The sequence below is a fragment of the Hetaerina americana genome, unplaced genomic scaffold, assembly GCF_022747635.1.
Source record: "Hetaerina americana unplaced genomic scaffold, ioHetAmer1.1.p SCAF_15, whole genome shotgun sequence".
Taxonomy (NCBI): Eukaryota; Metazoa; Arthropoda; class Insecta; order Odonata; family Calopterygidae; genus Hetaerina; species Hetaerina americana.
The window spans coordinates 6409493-6425857 of record NW_027286625.1 but is presented as its reverse complement, the minus strand read 5'-3'; the positions used below and the strand labels follow the sequence as shown (position 1 = coordinate 6425857).

Below are 16365 nucleotides of genomic sequence, written 5' to 3'. Positions count from 1 at the left end.
CTAAAACCTTTGTCATATTAATCGCTTTTTAATACAATCGTTCATCGTCGCATACATTTACATATTGCCTCGGAATCCACTAATTGAATTACATTAATTGAGTTCATTTACCGATAGTATTTTTCACATTTACGCAGTGTTTCATCGTAAAAGTATGACCCTTGAAAATGAATTTCCGTAGGTTCCAACTTCAACTATTTTTTTAAATGGAACGTAGTAAGTATTATGTAATGATGTACGGTTTTCCAAACTTGGTCGGCCGGGAAAGAGGGTAGACTTAGTGGGAAGCTTTTGAGATTTGGGTGCGTGGAGAAGAACGAATAAAATGAAGTTTACGCGAAGGAAAACAAACGAAGAAGTGCTTGGCACGGTGTGAGTGGCGAGAAGGTTGTTGAGAGGATTTCTAAAAGGACAGGAAAAGTTGCTCTGTCATATAAGTGTCAACGGACTGGCCAGGATTGTGACAGGGGAGAACGTTCGGTAGTAAGCGACGTAGATGTTGGAAAGGAATAGGTCTTATAGCTTGCACGCAGAGACATAGAAAATTAGTGGAAGTGATAATTGGTTCATTATGATGCCGAGCGTGTTTCGTGTTTTAGAAAACTCAAGTGTATAGCAGTTCTTAATTCATAATAGAATCCGAACGCTATTTATAAGCTTTTCTGAATCTATCCAAGTCTGCCTATTCGCGGTAAACTTCGGTGAAACATGTTTCACAAGGAAAGTCCTCAAATGAGCAAAGGATGTCACTCTCAATTGCCGATGGAGTATAATGCGATAATAGCACGTTTCTTGTTGACAATATTAGGCAAATAAGGAAGAAACATGAACATAGAACATGAATTACCTCATCATATGCAGTCTTCGTACATAAAACCGTCAAAACACACTTCATAATTAATGTAGCAACCTTATTAAACGCAATGGATCAACTAGATTTTTAACGGTATTTATTGCAGGCAGTTACCTTATTAATCATTCTGATAAGAGAGATTATGTTTGCGATTTTTTAAACTGATCCCAATAATTTACTGTCAAACATGAATTTAGCGTTAGAGAATATTTGCTCTCGGGTAAGAATGATTTTCCAATTCTCATCTGTTTTTCCCAATCAATGAAAAATTAATTAGCCGCATTATTGTATGTCATAGCTAAAATTTTTGGTTGACGATGCATTCGTGCGGTTTTAAAAATCAGTTTTAAAGAGGTACATTGCTATTTCTATGCACCCCGTTCCATAGCACTTCAAATTGCCCTTTACTTTGCACCTTTCTAAAAAAAGGCCTTAGCATTACGACACTGGACATGGAAAGAACAGAAGAAATAAGAGTTATCTTCTAACAAAAACAAACAATCTAGTACTAACAAAATTCTATCGTACTTCTCACTTATCATCAACCATTTGCACTTTTTGACGGCTATTTACACCCATAGTAAGGAAAGTTAGATTAATTTTTAATGTATCCATAGGATCGAATTGAAAAGAGCGTTAGTTCTCATTTTTAAAAGCAGAAGCAGTTCATTATTTGGCTTTGAAGGTCAACATTTGTGAACAACGTTATCGAATTTTCGAACAACAAGCTCCGGGAATTCAAAACATTATCACGTTGTCTTCCAAAAGTCGTCACCAACTTTGCAACAACTGGTTATGATACAAACAGGAAACTGAAAATTCCGTTACGTTTAACATTTGTTGCCTAAGTGGACTGCATCAATCTCCGCTCATCTTGTTCTTGACTGTTGTCTCCTAAAATCTGTCCAAAATCCGAGAAGGCATTGTACGTGAAAACACGAAAAGTCTTTGGAGGAGTTCTTCCCTTTTGTCCACAATTGAATTGGGATACCAGTCAAATATTCATCCTGTTCGTGAATATTTAATTGCTATTTGCCTCCCAGGGTGGTTTAAAATAATTCATAAATATTTTTCAGCATATTAAATATTTAGGCACAGCAGTAACCCAGAAGAGGCCAGAGGCATATTCAAAGGAAATTGCGATGTTTTTGTGTGTAGTCAGAGTGAAGTCAGTGTAAGTCACATTGCATATTTCCTGAAGATAATTTGAAGGATTTTATTAAAACTGCGTTATCTCGGACATGCATCTAAGGTCATCAGGAAGAGGCCAGTTATTATTCGCAAAAGGGTTTATCTGACTAGAAAGAGAAAACTACCCACCTGTAATGAAAATTTGATAACCAGCACCAAAAGTTCCAACTGGTATCATATACTACATATACTCTTTCCCCATGTGTTTATTTACTCAATAAAATATCCATAACTAAGAGCTATAATGATATTAATAGCTTATAATAAAGATTAAAGGTAATTAGAATTCGATATCCCAATCATTATTGTCAATAGCCGTACGATAAATGCTATAGAAGCAAGCATAATAAAAATGCCACGTTCATTATGAGATTAGATAGCATCTAGTGAAATTCTGATTATACTTTCCAGAAAACTATGGAGAAGACTATTCTTGCTTTTAATGTGGTTTCTTGTATATTTTAGCGTGTTTTTACCGTGTACCGATATTTTGGAGTATTCACACGCTTAACATTTGTCAGAGTTGTGTATTATAAATGTTGGTTATTAAATGGCACTACAGAACATTTTTATCTTGAGGTGTTCGACCAAAGGTTTCTTCCTTGTTTATTACTTTTTAAGACCGATTCTTTAATTAAATTTGAGACGGTGGTTAAACTTCTCCAGCTTTTATTTTTGAATTGGACTTAGCGAAATCACTAGCAAAAATTATAGTTGTTATTGTTCGTTCTTTTTCATATTTGATTGCGTCTTTTGATAAAATCCCTAGCTAAACAACCCTTGCTAACAATATTTTATTACAATCACTAAGTAATTATGAAACATAAATTGAAGAAATAGTTTATCGAATATTTTCTCAAACATCATTTCTTTTAAGGATCCATAAATATACTAAAGAAACAAATACTGGAGTTAATGTTTGAGTGCGATAGAAAATTTGAAAAATGGTTTAATTTATTGCGAAAAGTACCCATTGTTTTTTTGATAATTGATTTACTAGCGAAATTTAATAATTTTAGTTATTTCACGAATTTTAAATTTTCTGTTTTATCTACTAAAGAACCTTTCGGATGTGAAATCAGTTCTTCGTCATATTTTTTTTTTCTGAATCATGTTCGATTCCAAGATACAATGCCTCACTGATAGGAGGAAGATAATGCCTTTAATTCCTTACAATGGCTTTGATAAATGTATTTATATAAACATCATCAAGAGATTTAGAGGCTACTGTCAACGGCCTTGAGAGCGTTGACGATCGATTCTTCTTATTGTAGTCATTTTCAAAAAAACGTCAGCTTATGTACGTTCGGTTTGGTCCTGTTACCAAAGTAGGCGATTGAGATATCACATTATCTTTCACTAAATCTTCCCAAAATAACATTGTGATCACCGCGTATTCTTCAATTAGCAATCCACAAAACAAATAAGGTCGTTTTGCATGATGTTGAGTCTTGGAGGGAGTAATATGGGTTTCTTCTTCTCGTGCACGATTATAACTTTGTATTTCTCATTGGATATCAATGACACATCCATGAGCTCGTTAATACTGACTAAATTCGTCATGTTATACTTAGAGTAGAACAAGCTCCGTTCGTTAATCTTGTGACACTCGTATACCGGCCAACTTCCATAGAAAAATAGGTGATCACGGGTTTTAATGAGACATTCCCAGGAATTATATTATGTAGGTTAAAAAAGTAATGTTTTTTCAATTTTATTTGATTTTCCAGATAAAAAATTACTCCCTGAAGGGAGCATGCCTCGGTGTCAGTTTTATTCGGTTATATTTCAAAATTAATTTCAAATTTCACTATAAAATATTAGAATGAGTAACCTAATTAACCGTTTAAATGTGATATTCGTCTTAATAATATTTTTTCAAATTAAAATAATCTTCCTCGTTTCACGATGATCTTTTCATCCCTTCATGAGTTTGTATTTGATTTATATATTTTGATTTCCTAAAATCTACAACATTTATTTCAAATATTAAGTTAAAGTATTTGCGAAAGATTCATGCGTCGAACAGCATATAATATACTCTGCATGACTGGCCTACCTCCACAAAGATAATCAGGTGAGGTAGTGGGAAACTTTTACTGAATTATTTATAAGTTTAGAATGATCCATTCGTAGTTGATGTGCTTTTTTTTGGAGAGTAATGAATTACGCCTAACTTTTGATGAAATATGTCGATGAAAACGATATCAATATCATCACACGTAGCAGGAAGGAAGAGAAGTGTTATCCCATGCATCTTAGTTCTCCATATTATCGATATCGGGGAGTAAATCCTCTTTAAACAAGACCGCTCAGTGTTACTCATGGGTATCTCAGTCATGTTGTGCAGTTGATTTATGGTGATCGGGAATTGTAAACCATTCCAGGTAGTTAGGCTTACGAAAGAAAGAAGTGGGTCATTATCCTGGAGAGCACTGCTTGCGATGAATCACGAGATTGGAAACATCTATGCCACAAGCATACCCGTGAATCCACTTTTGTTCTCCGTGAATGACTCTCCTCATCCCGGTGTTTCTTTGCACTGGCGATCCTAACGATCTCCCCAGGAAGGAATATGGAGTGTTATTTTCCCTATCTAAGGGCTATCTTAATATATGTGCATCTTAATATATGCAAGTAAAGTGACAAGCTCGGGAAAGACTGGAATGTCTTCATTCGACGCTTTCACCTCCCCAATGCCCCCGTAAAGGAGCGCTCCTTGAATGACATAACGCTGCTTTTGGTCGCCAGCCTCACCTCTCTCCATTATCACACACCTCTCACTTTAAAATCTCATAATGACATAAGGTTTACGGATAGGTGATTCCTGCTTTAGTGCCATGGTTCAGATATTGCATGATATCTCCTGTGGGCGTCATGGCATCGTCGAGGCATTAACTTGTCGACCACTCGAAGAAATAAGTTCAGCAAACACGTACGAGGAAAAGTTGGAAACTCTCAACGAGGAAAAGTTGCGGGACAGATTTCGGAATGGAAAAACTTTGACCTCATATAGTCGGATGAAGGTTGAAACATTAACTACGGTACTGACAGATGTAAATACTCTCTGGCTCCCGCGAGGAAATCGTAATCAGCTTGAAATCTAGTTAGGTAACGAAACAGCTGCGGTCGGCAATACTAATCATAATCGAATATTCCTATTACTGGATAAAACAGGGGCATTATAGTCCAGTTAGTAGAGCACTGGGCTTCTAAATGGATGGACCGGGTTTGATGCCGGGTGATGGACCTGGGCGTCCTCAGCTTCTCCCAAGCTGGGATTTTTCGGGTACCAGATATTTCTGGGAAACCGTAAGTGGCACGGGGAAAGGAATTTGTACCCCTACTGTGATGCGTGAATTGCACACGCCAAATAGGGTGTTAAAGCCTAGTATTTAGTGAACTCAACCCTCACCCACGAGCTTTGTATCACACCTTGTATCACAATAACCTTCGGGTATGTTATTGTGGTTTATTTGGTCATGACGGACGGATTACTTTGCTAGTCTTTGCGGTTATGAAGGTCTTCCTGGAAGAATTCCTTATGCGTCTGACAACACTCCGCTGTTGTTTGGATTTAGGTGCATAGAGAACGTCTTTTACGAATTAGCACCTGGAATACGAAGGTCAATAATGAGGATGGGAGATGATCGGTGGGTCTAGTTAGTCGTCACGGTGCTTTGCGCCGGTCCAAATCCTTCCTCCCCAAAAGTGAGTGACACCGCGCCGTAATCCGTCAACGACTGCCTAGCCCCCCCGCCCCCAGTGAATTTCGCCGAAATCACGAGAACTTACATCGTTTCGCTCTCCCTTATCACGTGCCTCCTCGCCTGTTTCTCTTTCAAGACTTCCCGCCCCGGACCAGAACAAGAGCTCCGGCCTTATCAGCATCCCTACCTTTTCGTTCGTTCTAATGGTCACCATAAGAGTCACGCAGTAATGGATTAATGCCGAGGTTCAGATTAGGTATGTGGGTTACGCCGGTGCATCAATCACTCGCGTTAACACACGGCCGTACTTGCATTTCGCGCGAAAGGTAAAACTTTTTCTTTTACTCTCTCTCTCGTTCTATCTTGCTCAAGCCGTGAGCATTGGTTAGATTCGCTTATAAAAAAATACTCGTTTCGATAAGATCGAGGGGGAAATGGGTCGGAAATTGCCGGCTCAGGTGCGTCGTTGGGCGACAACGAACGTCTGAAACAATGTCGGGAGATAGAGATGTGGGACTCTACAGGAGTCGCGCTTAATATGTGGGTCGATGTATATGGATGGAATTGCGGCAGTTTCATATCTGATATCATTCACGATTATCAATGATGTTTTGCGGTCTATTGTGGGGATTTCCCCGGTCAGAGCCTAGAAAACCATTCTCTTTTCTTTCCACGCCTGTACTCACTTCCGATGCAATTGTTTGAAATATACATGTATGCAGCGTGAATATTTATATATGCAAATTGCATTGACGCATTTTTATCACTGTATTTATTCCTTCGGCCCGGTGACTCTTGACGGTTTTACGGGAGTTTTTCATGCCTGCAGGTGAATACCGCACCGATATCGCCCAGCTTAATTAATTCCATTAAAGTGTACAACTACTTGCAATCCACTTGCACTTTCAGGCGTCTCACAGAGAAGCCCTGAGGAGAACTCGTTACTTTACGAGGGCAACCTTTATCTAAAGTACTGTTTTGTCATTACTGTTGTTTTTGTCCAAAAATATACGTTGACACCGTGCGGGGAATAAATAATAAATAACGCTTTACTTGTTTAGATATTGGTCAGTGGTTCGGGGTTCGATTCCGTGGGATGCCTTTGTTCAGATTCACAGCTTCACAAAAGCTGTATGATTTTCCAGATGACAAATCTTCCCCATAAGGAGTAGTTAGCACGGGTAGCACCTTTCCATGCCCTGATGTGTGAATTTCACAGATCGTAGAGGTTAGAAATTAGGCGATTTCTGCCCTCTTGAATCAAACGAACCTTAAATTTGATTACCGTTGTTTATTTTTATCGCCAATACCACAACTTCAATGGCGTGCCATAAAGTAATTTTTAGTTCAAAGTTTGCCCTGTAAGGATTAATTCCGATGTTTCATCAAGCCATGGTGAAATTTCCACGTTAAAAACAATGAGGAAAGTGCTTCTCAATGCAACAATTTCAGAGCGTAAAAATCATTCGCCTTGACTGGGACTCGAACCCAGATCCCTCAATATCCGGTCGAGTGCTTTAGCCACTTAAGCTACCGAGGCGTCCTCTTAAACTCTGAAATTTTGGGGCTTTTAAACAGAGTTTAAGAGGACGCCTCGGTAGCTTAAGTGGCTAAAGCACTCGACCGGATATTGAGGGATCTGGGTTCGAGTCCCAGTCAAGGCGAATGATTTTTACGCTCTGAAATTGTTGCATTGAAATGCACATTAGCGGATGACTCCGTTAAAAGTTACTGTTGCGGCACCTCCCGCAGTTTCTTTGGAATTAGGAAAGTGCTTCTTCAATTCTTGCAATATCATGAGCAAATATGCACCGGAAAAATATGGTAGACGATAAAAGATGGGAAATGCGATTTGAGTTGAAGGCCTCACATTTCACTGGTGAGTTTTCTGGTGCCCCAAGGTCCAGGACCACGAGTACGGTCATGGAGTATTGATGTTCAATTTAGATGCAATGCCGGCGTGTAGCAAGCATCAGGAGACCAATGTCGCCAACTCATGCTCCGTTAGCTATACATTTTTTGCAATAAGGATTATTGTTCAACCTCGAGATAAAGTCTCTGATAGTCAATGAAATTTCATATAAAATCGGAAGGATAGAAACTTAGGAGAGACTAGTATAGGTAATAATAATAATGTCCCAGTTTCTAGAAAAATGAAGCCACTTTTAATGTGATGAATGAATGAAAACATGGTTGAAATTTTAAGACGTGCGTTTCATGAAGTATCACGAATGCGTATATTACCCTACACTTACGCCCCCTTGTTCCACGTCTTCGCCATAATTTTTTGTTAATTATTATTTTAATATTCTATATGAATGAATCAATACTTGCATATTTAATATTATATTCGTGGCACAGGTTCATTGTGAAGTCCATTCCTGCAGTTTGCTCTCATACCACTGTAATTCTAAGTTACATGATCCACGCAGAATGACCTTCTGGTCTTAGAAAAAATTGGAACGTGGTATTTCATAAATATAATAAAAATTCCGCACTTTCTCCTTTCACTCTATGTCATTTCCTCCCAGAGAGAGACGCTCTCCATCTTCTGCGTTCATTCCAGTTAAAACTAGATTATCGGAGCACCCGTGACCCCAGAAATTTCTTATTTGCTCCCGAAATTTCAAGTCAACTGCGTGGTCTCTTAGAGTTTTCCTGCGTCCGCCCGCCGCAACGCTTGTCCTTATCCGTCACACGGGTAGCGTGGTCTTCCCTCGAAATATGTTTCCCGGAAGAAGTTCGCAAACAATTTCAGCATCGTGGGAGCCAAGATTGTTTCCTAAGGGGAAAATAAATCACGGTCATTGAAAAATACGAAAGAGACGTTTGGCAACACCGGTCAAACTATTCCATGTAAAGAGGGAAACCCATTTGTATCGATTCAATAGAATTTATCGTTTTAGGAGACATTCGGCAGGTTCTATAAATAACTGATCGATTAGGTTTTTCTTCTGTTGGAAAATGTTTGCGTCAGACTCTAGTTTTTGGAGCAATAATCTGTTAATGAGGGTGAAAAGAAGCATAAAATTTCCACCAAAAATTTTGGTGGAAATGTTATGAAGTTTCTTTTTACCCTCATAATGAAGGAATTTCACAAAGTTAAACCTGAAACTGTTATGTTTAATAATCTGTTGGTTTTTCATGCGTCCTTTCTCTGCTGATGTGCCATATCCGTTATTATAAGCTTCTCCTATATGTTTACGACGATGGGGTTTTCTTCCATCTCTTCCCTGAGGTGTGATGTATTATGTTTTGGATTTCATGTGATTATGGTGTTGAAAACTTAGACGTTTTCGTAATAGCCGTTTATAAATCCATTCCAGCATTTAACCCGAGGGTTACTTTGATAATTGAGAGTGGAGCTTACCTAATACTACTTTTTGGCATGTAAAATCACAAGTCGTGGTCGGGGAGCGGGCAGTTTCTTGTTCCGCTGCGGTTTCCCATGGTCTCGTGCCCGAAAAACCTTGCGTGATGCCGTGGGTGCTGTGAGTTGCCTTTCAACTTCATTATGGTCTTATGCGTACTTTTGATTTCAAAAAACAAGTTGGGATAAGTGTCTTCATCTATGTTATTAATTTTTATTCACTCCCTACCTTCTGGAATTTAGTTAAGTGCCACTCTCACTTCAAACTTGCTTAATTTTCTCTCGTCATCTCTTCTACCAAAGCTCGTCTTCACGTGTATAACATACCCAAATTCTGCGTTTTCTCAATCAAGCCTGCTTACATACAAGCAAAAGTCAATACATTATTGACCGACCCAACACTATTGACAAATGCAATATAATGGCGTTTCAAATGTCACGATAGACAGGTTAAATTTTCCTGATATATGGAAGGGGGAAAATTTACCATTTTCTGAGGAAATTATGAAAAACATATTCTGGGCCAAATCATTCTCTCCTCTCTATCAATGCTCAATGTTTGGTTCCCAGTGTTGTCTTTGACTGAGTTCTACAAAAAATTTAAATTATTCTTCAGCCCCCTCTTGGCAAAATTGAGAGGAAAAATCGTTCGCGTGAAATGGAAATGTAAGTTTGTCCTCGCATGCAGGGACGCACCCAAAAGTGGTAGGACTGATTTTTTTACAAGAATTTTATTGACGATATACTTACATCGACTTAATAATCTTCAAAGTATGCTCTTTGAGCTGCTACACACTTAGTATAACGTTGCTCCCATTCCCCGTACGCCCGCTGGAAATTTTCTAAACTTCACGGAAAAACGTTGCTCTAAATTCAGATTCATTTTGTTTTTCGACGCGGACAAAAAACTTGCTTCACTAAAAACGGTGTCCTCACTCAACGACAGCCCGCAGGCGACTGAGGTTGGTGTCGGTCTGTTGCTAAGAGCCCTCTCCACCTTACCCTGCCAGGCAGACCCCTCTCCACGGCTCCGTTCGCGCCAGAGAAAATCAGTCCTACCACTTTTGGGTGCGACCCTGTATTACGGTTAGGGCTTTCAATGTGCCCGCACGGAATATTTCTCGCAAAGGAACCTTTAAAACAAAAAATGCTCCCGTCCATTACCTCGCTGCTAGTCACGTTAAAGTTCCATTAGAGACCGCCTATTTAAACTGTGCATGCACCCATTGTTTAATCTTTGCCCATCGCATTCTAATTAGATACCACTTGTTAAGTGGCGCTTGTGACGCAGAGGCTAAACATCTCTTAATGAACACGAGCGTTTCCAACTTTCCCTAATTCTTCCGGTAAAGAAATGAGTCGTAGTTCGTTCCGTTAAAGAAAAACTTATCAATCAGCCGTCGGCATTGGCCGTGAAGACGAATTAAATGTCTAATCGACAGCACGCATTCCAACGCTTCCGATTCCACAATCTCTCAGCCCTCGGAGCAATTCGCGTTTTTTCCCCAGCCTTGATCATGCATTGTTGGTTGTCGGCATTGAGAGAGAAAGAGGGAGAGAGAGAGAGGCTTTGCGTAGCATTTCGTTACATCACGTCTCACAAAGCGGGATGTTCCTCGCAGGCTCTAATCCCTCTCTTCCTCCTGAGATAAAAAAAATAATGCACTGACTGGGAATTGGCCTAGTTAAAACTGGGTTTCTTTACTCAGTCGAGCCTTCGTTGATCTGTGTTTGCCGAGTCGAGTATTTCTCACGTCTCTCGTCCAAAATTTACCCATCAAGGTCGATCACAGAAATATAGCTGGGAAGTGGATCGGGATGAATTCTATTTTTTGATCCGAAAATCGATGAATTTTTTTTCTTTGCCAGCACGTCATGGAGATAGGGTCTTGAACGGTAGTCCGTGGAAGTGATGGTTAGGAGTTCTTTCTTTCGCGTTTCCCGTGACACGCAAGGTGTCCTCTACCTTTTCTTGATAAGTAACACCTGCTGTCCACACAGTTTAACTTCCTTCCCGAAAACCTCTTCACTCCCTGTGGACTTATCGCGGTATTGCACGCTCACGCGAAAGAATTGTGAGCGCCGAAAAAATACGTCTCGAGCGGAATCAAAAACTCTTCTTCCCTTTGTAGCAAAGCTCACCAAATCGTTGTCCTGTAAGGTCTCAATAGTTTTTTGTGTCGGATTTGTTTCAAGTGTGCATGATTTTATGTGTTTCGTTGTTTGAACTTTATTGTGGAGGGTGTATAAATTTGGTATTCATTCGTAATACTTGTGAACGCCATGTTTTAGTGAAAAAAATATTGGACTTTCGGAAAAATACATCCGCAGAATCAAAATTAATATTTTCTATTCCGGAAAAGGGATACAAGAAATAAAATTGGCTCAGTGATCTACCTGATGATATTGCCTTGCGACGACACCGTGGTCCTGAAAGATAAAAATTCTAGTGGAATCTGCCAAGCTAGTCTTCCTTCATCTACGCCTAGTATGAAAGAATTCCACCAAGTAACGCCTAGGACAGTAATATCTTAAAAAAATTAAATAAATTTCAATGCCTACTCTTTTCGCCAAGCATGAAAATAAATAGCTGCTTCAAATGAGTGAAGTAAAACGTAATTCTTTACAAAAATACGTGCAGTCATGACGGTAAAATGTTCACTTCCTTTCGTGTAAGCCTCTCCATTTCCTTTGCATCTGGCATCCAAATCACCCTTCTTCATTATTTCCAGGACATGTTATTGATCAATTTATATCTGCTGAGTATTCAAAGCACGACTTCAAAAACGATTTTACATCATGTCATAGGTGGCAATAATGGGACCTATTTGAAGTCTCTTACTGTCAACCGTGTGAGGAATGAAGCTGAGGGATCACTATCACGATTTACCATCCTTGACCTTAAGTAACCAAATGGAAATATGAACCTTAAAACCTCGCACACTCTCCTACAACTATACTTAATCTAATATGTCTCCACCCTGTTTTTACTAATATATCATAAACAGAAAATTAAATATTTCTTCAAGAAGACATTTTTTTAAGCGCGGTATGAAATCTTCGTCTGAGTTAATTCGTTTTTTTCCTCTATGAGATATTGTAAGATCAATCATTTAACGTTAAAGAATCTTGAATGGTGAAAGTTAATGAACCAGAAGTAAAATCTTATGTGCACCTCAGTATCGGATATGAATTGCATCCATTTCAATGTTTACATCATGATCAAATAGGCTATGGAAATTGTATTCATTATACGCCGCTCATCACAAATTCACGTATTGACGATGGTTTATTGAACTGAAACAGCCTGAATAAAGTGCATTTGCAAAATGTTAGCACTTTATAATTGTACTACTAAATATTGATCATTTTTAGAATAGAAACATTAGGAAAAGAGACTGTTTTATCCTTGATCTGATGATGGCATTCCATTTAAAGCGAGGCAATGTATCGTAACTTTTAAAAAGTCTCAGTTTCCTAGTAATGAATTTCATAGTCACACTGTGAATTTGATTTAGCTGAAATAGCTTTCCACGCATACTATACAAAAACATCTCTAGCTAGATAACTCCTGAAAATTCGATTTCGAAATGTTTTAGAATGGTAGATTTTCTCACGATTCCTCATACGCGCGATGGCTTTACCCTCTTGCAAGTACCGTAATCCTATCCCTGCCAACCACCCCTGAAATTATACCGGGTGCCACACAATTCTATGATCAGAGTGTTGCGTAACATTCAGGATGTTTGCACAGGGGAATAGGGTAACTACCGGTTGTTCCTGTTGCCGCCGGCGATAATGATTTTAGATAATTGGATGAACGCGGGAATAGACTTTTTTTCATCCTTTTTTAACTTTTATATCCTCGACAAATACTGCATAGATATGCGTCAGTGGTTGGAAAATTTCCAAAATTTTGTCAGCCCCACCGACAAAAGATTTTTAGGAACGTAAGTAGTTAAATTGCGCTACGCCGTGGGAATATTCACTCAAGTGACGATCAATTTTATGAAAATATTCACGAACATTTTTATAAAGTTTGTTTTATTTTTGTAAGAAATGAAACGAAACAGCTAATAAAATAATAGAATGCCGTGTTTATTTATTTTTATTAATTTAAGAATAATTTAAATTAAGCGGACCTTAACTCAAAGTATTTCAGAAATTGAAATCGATTATATTTATCCTTCTGTTGCACTACTCATGACTTAATTTTTTTATGATCATAAATGATGATATTTTCATTATTTATTTTAATCCTTTATGAGTAATTTTTGTACTTCATGAGTACGTACAAGTTATTGAAATCGTTTATTGATCACGGCGACAGGACTTATCATAAATCCATCGTGGCCCAGGTCCTGACCAAGGTTGTGGGATCTGTAAGCTCTTGTGCACAAATTCGATCATTTCGATCACTTCTTTCGTACTTTGGAGAAGTTTGAGTAGTGCTTGGTGCGACTGATACAGCATTGTTCGAATTCACGGAGTGAAATAGAACGGGGGTTCATCGAATCGGATAATATTTCGAAACCCTTAACTTTTGGCGACGCAGACATCGGCCTCATAAATTCATTCCAACCACGCCAACCCAATAATACCTCCGTACATCGATCCGCTTCTCAAATTAACCCTTAACCATGCACCGACGGTTATTGATTCATAAAATTGAAGCATCGAATTTGCTATCAAACCGTTAAAGGCCTTCGTGACGGCCAATCCGAGCAGAGGCAAATGTTACATAGAGATAAACGGAAAATTCCCACAATAATCTCCAAGCCATGGTTCTTCCCCGCCCCCTGCCTCGCAGGAAGACCTCTCGGGGCGAACCGATGCGCAACGATGGATATAATATTATACAGAATATATTCATGGTTTAGCCGGCGGCGCGCTTCCACGGCTGACCGCCAAAGGTCACGCGACCGAGCGCCGCGTCGCCGTCCGCCTCCCTTTGGGAGTGGATATTATAAACGTCAGATCCGCAGACGCCATCAATGGGACAGAGGTCAATTGGGCAGAGGCTCTCGTGGTGGGGAGGGGGGTGAGGGAGAGAGGGGGTCGCGGGGTGATGTGTAGGAGGGAGGGGATAGAAGGTTCCAGAGGTCGTGCGAGAGGTAGCAGAGGAAGAGTGGAGGGTTATGACAGGCGGGAGGGTGAGGGAGGGTATCGAAGGGGAAGTATGGAGTGACTATGTCGTGGCGATCGCCACGGCAGCGATCGTAAATGCGCGGGGGCATGGCGATATTTCTTTCTCATTGCCCTTGTCCACATGAGTAATTCAATGCTCTCAATATGTATCGAGATTCGATGTTAGTATCAGTTTTCCTTTACGTGTATTCTCCATTGTGGAGGAAAAATTAAAAACTTTTGTAACATCTTACTTCCACTTTTTTTATTTTTCAGTGCGTATTAAACACTTGGCTTCGTTTTCAACTTTTACAACGTTGATATTAGGGTATTGTCGATATGACGTGACGATCGGTATCTCTAACTTTATGATAACGACGATGGGGTATGCGATAGCGCTGATGATATGAACTCTGAATACGATTTATGTGATGATCGGAAGGTACTTACAATGGAGAACGGCGTAATTACTGAGAGGCATCCCATAGTACGGAAGTGGAGTATCTATCCCTTTGGTATGAGCATTTAACAGATTGGTGAAGTCTATGTCGACGATGTTGTCGATGCTTATGGATGAGGATACAATAAAGTTATCCGTAGTAATATCATATATGATATATCGTTGGTATCTTGATATTTATTTCATATTCTAAAAGAAGCTTCGCAAATTCTTAGGCCTTTCGGCATTGGTCCTTCCCAGCTCCATTTCTCAATCTTTGTAGTGCTTTTACCCCGTGTGGGAGTGAGTTAGGAGGGAAAATTGGGGTATTGTTTGAAGGGATGGCGGAGTGGGAGATAGAGGAGGACACGCCGCGGTCTTCGGTAGTGTGGGGTCGATAGGGGAGAGGATGCAAATCCTTCAATTGATGGGTCGGGTTGTCTCTTTCGGGCCCGGGCAGCCGCGGTGGAATATGGTCAAGACGGAGGCGACCTACTGAAATTCTCCCTCAGCCTCCCACTTCTCTCCTCGGGGCATCGTGGGCTTTCCCCCCACTCCTCCTCCCGCCCTACCTCTCTCTCTCCGACGAAACTTGGTCTCACGCACGGCTCGGTTGGCTGAATAGAACCGCACCAGTGACACACGTTAACGAATGTTCTCCGTCGATTTCTACCATTCCTCAATTCGATATCTAATATGTTAGGGCCTACTCCTTGAGCCATGTCGTTTAAGTTTCTGTCAGGCGACAGAACACTGGGAATCAGAGCTGTATCGTGAATCAGTTCGATTTTAAGTTTACTAAAGGAGAAATGTTGGTATTTTAGTTATACTGGTAATTTATGACTATTTATTGGTCTTTCCATCGTCATATTTATTTTAGTATTGTCTAAAATCTGTTCACCAACATAACCTAATTCTATTACTCTAGCTTACCATCAGCCCATGCAAGGTGTGCATTTCAAATTTCGTCCATCTTAAAAACTTAAGTCCACGTTATTTAAATTGTACCATTTCATGTAACTAAAGTAAATTAAGTGAAGGAAATAAAAATTCAAGACTCATGCTTATTTTTTATTCCTTTCTTAGGCGATTTTGGGCAGAAAATTGGTCTTTGATCTTTATTTCCCATTCAGATTTCCAAAGGAAAATTCCACTAGTGGCAGTATTACTCACAGAACAGATCCTCCTTAAATATAAAAGCCATTAATTTGCCGATTAGGCATTAATGGCAAATATCGAACAAATATAACATAATAAGCAATGTATTACGAAATGTTAAACACATGGTAAATCCATATTCAGCTTCGATGGATGCTCAGAGCCTTAAGGTTGAAGGGAACGCCGTTGTCATTTTCAAGTTACTTCGATCATTTTCCTTTCTGTCGAATGGAGTTCCTTGTTCATTTTAATTCGTGAGTGCTTTCGTCCCCCAACGCAGCACGATTCGTTGCGGCAACGTGATGTCACAATCTTACTGCCGAACATGATCCAGTGATAAGAAAATGCTCGAGAATATTCTCATTTCTCATAAATTGGTGTCATTTTCCTTTCTTATATCCTTCGCGTGTATCTTCACGTGTATTTTAATTCCTATTATGGAATTTTTATAAGACTCTCTACAAAATTTATTTCAATTTTCAACTTCAGTATTAAATACTGAAAACTAGGTCCAAGT

At 39.4% G+C, this 16365-nt stretch overlaps 1 protein-coding gene across 3 annotated transcripts in view; it reads left to right on the top strand.

Annotated features, from left to right (window-relative positions):
- Window positions 1-16365, top strand: part of LOC139686779 (uncharacterized) — a 472645-nt gene that overhangs the window by 309280 nt on the left and 147000 nt on the right. The gene's annotated exons all lie outside the window — the stretch shown is intronic.